The 8,251-nt window shown below is 37.7% G+C and overlaps 1 protein-coding gene across 6 annotated transcripts in view; it reads left to right on the top strand.

The window, feature by feature from the left end:
* Positions 1–8,251, top strand: part of March7 (membrane-associated ring finger (C3HC4) 7, E3 ubiquitin protein ligase) — a 41,304-nt gene that overhangs the window by 665 nt on the left and 32,388 nt on the right. The window contains exon 2 of one of the 6 annotated variants that reach the window (XM_013518698.1): positions 647–742. The exons of the other annotated variants lie outside the window; for them this stretch is intronic. The gene's annotated coding sequence lies outside the window, so the exon portion shown is untranslated. The remainder of the gene's footprint in view (positions 1–646; positions 743–8,251) is intronic. 6 annotated transcript variants of the gene reach the window in all.

Genomic DNA, 8,251 nt, shown 5'->3' with positions numbered 1-8,251 from the left:
GAACGGCGTGTGCTGGGCTGGGCAAGGGGCTGCGGCGCTGCTTCGGCGCGGGCGCCCTTCGGCCTGTGTCCGGAGCTGCTCCCGCGCCCGGAGTTGGAGGCGTCGCGAGTGAGGCCGTGAGGAGCGCGCCGCTGACCTCCGGGGAGGCGCAGGGCCCGGCCCGTCCAGCCTCGAGTTGTGGAGACGTGGTCAGCCCCTTAGGTTCCGTGAAGATTTGCTAGTTGAGAGTTCCAGGTCCTGAAAGTCGTGACCCTCTTTGTGGTAAATCACGTAGTCTTCGAATCGAAATCGATGGTGACACTACGTATAACAATCGGACCTGTTGGCTTAAGAAGTGAAAATATGGAAGGCGCGAGTAGTAGAATACTCCCTCATTTTGCTGAAACTGCGTAGTGAAGATGGATGTGTAAACACACATACTAAAATACAATTGGCGTTTCTTTTTCCTTCGAACAGAAGTACAGGTAGGGAAAAATTTCCGCAAGCAATAAATTCGGCACGATTGGTGCCGAATAAGAGTAAATGCCAAGTAAAATTGAATTTAGTGTTTTTCTTCCTGTTTTTATACTTCTTAGGTACTCTTTGTTGTCCCCATTGTTTTAAATCTTTGCGTTTCTTATTCTGATCTTTTACTATTTCTGTCCAGCACGACGAGGTAAGAACTTAACGAAATTTTGATTCAAGCCTCAGAATAACATGGTTAAGGAGCTACATATGTGGTGTAACCGGATATGCTCGTGAGGTAACGAAAATTTTGTTTGGGAAATAGGGCCAGTATTTTAATTTACAACACCTACAGCATTTCGTGAAAGAGTTGTTCGTGAGACAGTAGCACTAGTCAGAAGATCCCGGTCGGAGTGGTTTTTTTGTTTGTTTTTGAGATAGGGTTTTGCCATGTAGCTCAGGCTGGCTTCCTTAGCAGGGATCCTCCTGCCTCAGCTGCCTCTGCTGGGATTACAGGCCACAGTGCCTGGCTTCAGTATTGGTTTTGCCATAGTTACTTAACCTTTTCAGATTTCCTCAGAAACACAGTAGTAAACTCCTAAATGTCAAATGAGGTTTAAATTAGATAAGTAGTGTGTAAAGCAGTCAACACTTCAGGAGACTTGGCGTGTGATTTTTTTTTTTTAAAGAATACAAATAAATGGAATTGGCTGCTGATGTCCAGTTCTTTATATACAAGTGTTCTGGTTAGAAAAACCTTAAAAGTTGACTGCATTTTTTTCTAAAGGTAAGAACTTTCTGCAGCTCTCAATAGTGGTATACCTAGTCTTGGGTTCTTTTCAGTTTCATGACGGATCAGGTGTCTTTTTATCCAGCCCAGGGGTCTTGATTATGCTAAACACCTACTCTACCACTGAGCTATGTAATTGATAAATAGCCCCAACGTTGAGTCAGGTGTCTTACAAGTGCTTCTTTCTCCCGTGTTGGCAAGGGGCTTATTTTTCTATATAAAGCAGTACAGACTCTCCTCCGTAGACACCTGATGTGTCAAATTATAAACTTGGGCACAGTCAGCCATGACATTCAGATAGCCGATATCCAGTCATCTCCATATCCATCGCACACACCTCTTCATCTAGTGTATATTCAAGAGTTGCCCACATTTTAATGTTTTAAGAAAGTAGTTTTATGAAGTAAAACATATCAAATGATGCCAGACATGTTTTGATAATGTGTAGTTTGTTGTCTGACTACTAGATTAGGGCTTCATATTACAAGAGTGAGTTTGACACAGCATCTTTCCATAACTCACAGTGTAGTCGTTAGACCAATGGGTAAACAATTACTTAACTCTTAGCGTGGTATATCATGGGAGCATAAATGAGGAGTGCTTGGTTTCAGGGGACAATTTTACAAGAAATACTGCTTGAACTAATATGTAAAGGATGACTAGGACTTTGATAAGAAAACTGCAAAGTCATCATATAATTTCTTTTAGGAAGTGACAGTTTGCTTCCCACAGATGAATAGTAAATTGAATGGGAGGTTAGAGCTTGACATGAAAGATGTGTGCAGCATCATAAAGTTAGAACACTGTGCTGTGGGATAGAAAGCTGTTGTAGCCCTAAGCCTAATAAAAGAGATTTTCTTTTTAGATTCTTGGCTGGTACTGTCTTGTGTTACCACAGATAAGTTCTAGTTAAAAAAAGTGCATAAATGAAATTTAGTCTTACAGCAAGTCTCATTTTTAAGCAACATTTAACTAATGGACCTTTTTAACTTTAAATAACTGAATCAACAGTGGATCACATTAGAATGATTACAATTTAAAATGAAAAAGATTTTGAGTTCCTGCTAAGATTACTTGAATTCACTAAAAGAGAATTCCCTTTACAATGAATTTATCTAATTACAAGTCATTACTTCACAAAAACTATCTTAAACGAAGTACATAATTGTAAGATGAGCCCAAAAAAGACTAGGCAGGGGGTAAAATTATAATTTGAAAGTTGGCTGAGGTGTCATTTTTCACTGATGTTAATTTTTAGTTTTCAGCTCTGACTTAAGCTTTATGTGGTCAAAGCTGGTTTTTCCTGTTCTCAAATATATTTCTCTGTGGCTACCGGTTAGACTAGATAAGTTGAACACCTGGTTTTAAAGTCATCTAGTGCCCTACACCCATTTTTGTCAACAGATTTAAAAGAGGGCAAGGTTTGAACCTTCAAAGCTAGTTATCCATGTGTTTCTCACCAGAAAGAATTCTAAAAAGATTTTCACTTACTGAATAAAGATTGAAACTTGACACCTACAGGATATATTCACTTTGAGAACAGGTTGTCTCAAAACTGCTCTACTGTGGACAACATCAGAGTTATATTTTCCCATAGAGCTCTTAAACTTTACCTGCCTAATTTTCTTTCAGAATTTTTTTTTTTTTTGGTACTGGGAATCGAACTCAGGACCTTGCGCTTGCCAGGCAGGTGTTTGTGCCACTGGGCTATATCCCTGGCCCTCTCTTTTCTAAGATTTAAATAATGTCAGCCAAAAGTCAAGACATTTCTTAAAGGACTCCCACATTTCTATGTATTGTTTATCTTATTTGACCACTTTTGGCTTCCATGTTTCAGAGTTCACCAGGATAAATAAAGCAGTAGTATAGTTTTCACTAGAGAAAAAATATTTTCTCTAGAAACCTTTTTTCTTTTTTAAAGAAAAGGATATGAAAACTACAGGTAAATAATGGAATTGTAATTATTTCTGGAATCTTGTCGCTGTTGAAATACATTGATACTTTGTGTGTTAACTCTGGCCTTCATGCCATGAATGTATCATATAACAGTGTACTCTTACTAATTCATTAACTGTAATTTCCCTTGATATCTAAGGAATCAGACCCAGTTAGAATCAGGTTTTTCATCAAGACTGGGAGCATAAAGTAATCGTATGATAATAGAAAAGTAAAGTTATGGTAAATCATGAATCTTTGCTCTATTGATGCATGACAGACCACTAAAAACCTAGTGAATTAAAATTGTTCACTATTAAAAAAAAATAAATAAATAAAAATAAAATTGTTCACTATTTTTACAGTTCTCTGTGCTTCTTGGTCAGTTATGCAGGTTTTATATGGGTTCATTCTTATACCAACATTTGGCTGGAGGATCTCCCAGGTTGGGAAGAATAAGACGTTGTCACTCCATGTGGGCTGTCTGTGTTCATTAACATCATTGTCTTGTCCATGTGATCTTTAATGACATTAGCATCACAGGACAATATCTTCATGGTGAAAATGGAGGCTACAAGACTTCTTAACAACTTTTTGAAGTTATAAAATGCCCCTTACATTGTACTGACTTACAGTAAGTCTCACAAGGCTAATCTATATTTAAAAATTGGGAGAATAAGACTGCCTCACTTGCATTGCACAGGGAATTACTAGGATAGAGGAATTTGTAACCATATCTTATGGCTTACCACAGGTTTTGAATGTTTGTAGAACAGGCATTCCTTTTTTTTTTTTTTGCAGTACCAGGGATCGAATTCATGACCTTGCACTTGCCAGGCAGACACTTAATGCCACTGAGCTGTATCCTCAGCCCTAGAACAGGCATTCTTAACTGGATGTAGTGGCACACACCTGAAAACTCAGCACTGAGGAAGTTGAGGCAGGAGGAGCACAATTTCAGGCTCACCCTGGGCAATTTAGTGACTTAGCAAGAGCTTGTCTCAAAACAAGAAATACAAAAAGGGCTAGAGATGTAGGTCAGGTAAGCTCAGTGTGAAGTTCTCAGGTTCAATTCTCAGTGCCAGTAGAAGAAAAAGTCCTAATTGAGATTACTTTAAAATAATATAGATGATAAAATAGACAGGATAAAATCAGACTTTTGATTGCTACCTGGAACTTCATTTTCTCTACTTCTGTGTGTGTTTGAAAAAATTAAGTCAAATCCAGCTCATTTTGTGTGGAATGCTTTTAACCTTTTCACTTAGTTAGACTTCTTTTTGTTAGAATAGTGCTTTATTATTTGACATTTACTACTTTGTAGTATGTGGATACTGAGGCTGTAATATATCCATTTAGAAACAGAATAAGCCTCCTTAGGAGTTCTTAAGAATGTGTTATGAACAACTTTTTCTGAGCAAAGTAACACAAGTATGTTAAGGAAATTTTGGAAAGCTAAGTATGAAGAAAAAAACCCAAAATACACCAGTAATGGTATCACCCAGCAATACAGCAAGAGGTGAATAAATTCGCTATTCCTTCCAGTTTTTGTTTTTATTGCAATCCTACACATTGAACCTGGGGAATATTAAGCTATATCATCAGCTTTGTAAAAAGTCTTTCTACTATGTGTTTAAAACAGATTTCAAATAATGGAAGACTTAATAGAAGTTCTGCTAAGCTGTGTATTAGAAATTCTTAGTGCTGATGATACTACTTAATAATAGTATTTATTGAACAATTGCTGTGTGTTACCAAAGTTCACAATATACCTGTGAAATTGATTTTATCACCATTTTGTAGGTGAGGAAATGAAACATTACTGAGATTGTATAGAGTCACATCAGGTAAGGGGCAAACGTCAAAGCTTGCACTCTTAACTCTTCTTTTTTTTTTTCTTCTTTTTTTTTTTTTTTAAACAAATTGTTGGAAATTGGCTCCTGTGCTAAAAATTAGGTGGCGCTTTAGCTGATGTCAGGCATCAGATTTCTCTTTTGAGAGAAGAATAGAAAATACATTTTATAAAAGCATTAAATACATTTCTGTTAAATTAAAATACAAGAAAGGACTAGTAGGGGTAAGAAATATCATTAATATGGACATGAGGCTTTGTTGTTAAGCTGGTTATTTGGTTTGTCACTGCTGTGTGATTGTGGACATCTGAATGGAACATAATTATGGTAATGGGACGCAGTGACCTATAGTGATGAAAGAGGATATATTACTTAGGAAAAGGCTTTGTAAGAAGAATTACAGAAAAAATTTTAGGCGGTTATGCTGCTGTTTATCTGCTTTTAAGAACTCAGCTTTCCAAGTTTGGCAAACCGAAAGTCCAAGCCCTGTATGGTAGGCAACTTGTCATCCTAATCAGAGAATGTAGTATTGTACTCATAGGGCAGAACTCTCTTGCTTCAAGTGTTTTCTTATGCTGCCTGAATTTTTTCAGTTTGTTTTTCTAATAGCACCTCCAGTTTTTCTAATTAGCAATAATAAATTAGGAAGGAGGAATACTAACACTGACTAGGTAGGAAATACATAAAGAAGGTAGCTTAGGTGCCTGAAAAAAGTAAATCCATATGATTGAAAATCTGTTAATCAGCCTATACTACTCTACTGTCTTTCAAAAATTTAAGTCCAGTATCCTATAACCTCTGGCCAGTTCAGATTCTCATTCTTTAAAACCAGCTCCTCTTGGTGTATTGCCTTTTCCTACATACCCATCCTTCTTGAAGAAGAAAATCACAAAACATTTGTTCTTCCAGTATTTTGGATATCGTATGTCTCTTCTGCCAGTTATTGGGGAGGTTGCAAGCAACAGATGAATTAAACTGTAAAGAATGGCAAGCCTTTCCACAGGGAGGAGTGGTGCAAAGGTAACCTCCCATAAGAGCTGCTAAGCAAAAACGAACAAAATTTGTGCAATTTATAAATTAATAAAGGCCAAAGATATGCTGCTGTGACAGGTAGGTCTGAGTCAGCTGGAGGGTAGTCTTTTTCTTAGGCCTCCATAGCATGCTCTCAAGAAGTGAAGGCAGTTAGAAAGTCTCTCTATCTGTAAAGTAACCCATGTAGGTCCTGCCTGCATTTAAAAGGAAAATCTGAAAAAAATTGGTTTCTTTTGTTTTTTAGATGTATGTCTTCAGTCTTCCTTTTATTCATTGCCACTACCTTGGGTATCCCTAGTTTGTCCTGAAGTCAATGTTTTGCTTCCTGTAAATTAACCTGCATACCAATTTAAAACAGACAGGGTCTTGCTGTGTAGTTCAGATTGGCCTTGGACTCATTGTGTAGCCCAGGCTGTCCTTGAATTTGTTGCGGTCCTCCTGCCTCAGCCTCCAAGTGCTGGGATCACAGGCGTGCACCACCATGCCCAACCTGCATAGCAATTTAGCATTGGGGGATTTGTTTGTTTTTTAGCTGACCTTGTTTGAAAATCTCTATTAGCTCCTAAACCTTTTAGCCTGTGGCAGTGGTTTGTTCCACAAAGGCAGCAAAATTGAGTTTACTTTCAATATTCTCAAAAATGCAGCAAATTATATTTGAATCTATTAAGGGTGAGCAAAACTTTAGTACTGATTGTTTAATCTTTGAACACTCTTAATTGTTAGAAACATAATTTTTGAGGTCCAAAGAACTGGTGGTAGAAATCTTCAAAGTCATTGCCTTATTAAAGTAATTCCTAAGCAGAGGACACATGGCATAATTTGCTTTCTGCATTTATTACTTTCAAAGCATTTGTGTTCTTTTCTGCTTTGAATTATACTCCTCATGTTTTCTATTTTTAATTTTTAAGCATACTTTAGCATCTTTATACATTCTCTATTTGCAGTTTGATGCCTGAGGTCAACTCAAACATTACCCTTCTGAAGACATTTTTCTCCTAGTACTGAGGACTGAACCTAAGTCCTTACACATGCTAGGTGAGCAAGTTACCCGTAAGCTACACCCCCCACACCCCCAGGCCAGTCTTCCTCCTCTTGTTGGGATTTTTAAGTGTTCTCATATCATTTTGAATTTTTGTTTGTTTTGATACTGGGAATTGAACTCAGGGAGCTCTAGAGCTGCACTTCCACTCCTGTCCTGTGTTGTATGTGTGTCAGTTAGACACGCACGCACACACACACACAGTCTTGCCTTCCCCAGGCTGGCCTTGAACTGGAGATACTCCTGCCTCAGCATCTCAAGTAGCCAGAATTACTGGTGCACACATACATCATGCCTGGCTTAGGTGTTGTGTTTTGTGTTTTGTTTTGGTTTTTAAGTATAATTTTCAGCAGCCTAATGAGTTATATAGGTAAGGATTGCTGATTAGTTGGTATTTGTTGGGCTTCTTCATCAATTTCAACTAGTGTTTCTTCAAATAATCTCTGTTCTAGCCTTCTTCCCTTTGGAATTTTAATCAAATGTACATTAGACTTTCTTATTCTTCCCTCTTAAACCCCCTCTTGTGTATTTAATATTATATATCTTTCTGTGCGTCATTTTAGATTAACCCGTTAATTTTCTCATTTACTTACATTAGAGCTGTCTCTTGCTCTGGTTCTGTTGATTGTTTACTTCTTGACATGGGTTTTTTTTTTTTTTTTTTTTTTTTGTACTTTTGTGTATCTTACAATTCTTGATTGAACGCCAAATGCTGTAAAAGTAAAATTGAGATGTAATGTTTAGTGCCTTAAAAACAAACTACTTCTGCTAGGTTAGTGTGATAAGTTGAGTTTAGTCTGTATTTAAGCTCGGTCTAAACTTTAGTGTTTCCACCCTTAGCTTTCTGTACAACAGAGAGGTCTCTTAAAGGTTGTTGTACCTTTCTCAACAGTATATTGCAGTTGCTACTTAGTTGAATCAAAGCCATGGGGTAGGGAGGAGAATGTTTTTCATTTTACTGATCTACAGAGGTTGGGATTTCTCAGCATTTCTGCTCTTCTTGCTTCCAGTTTATTCTAGTAGAGTCTGTAGCAGTGGTGACAAACCTATGGCATGTGTATTTTTTTTTTTAAACAAAAGATGGTGGGGCTGGGGATTTAGCTCAGCGACAAAAGCGCCTGCCTGGCAAGCGCAAGGTCGTGAGTTCGGTTCCCGGTACCG

This window comes from Chinchilla lanigera, unplaced genomic scaffold (genome assembly GCF_000276665.1).
Source record: "Chinchilla lanigera isolate Chin_1 unplaced genomic scaffold, ChiLan1.0 scaffold00048, whole genome shotgun sequence".
NCBI lineage: Eukaryota > Metazoa > Chordata > Mammalia > Rodentia > Chinchillidae > Chinchilla > Chinchilla lanigera.
The sequence above is the reverse complement of the archived record's forward strand: the minus strand, read 5'-3'. Positions and strand labels throughout refer to the sequence as shown.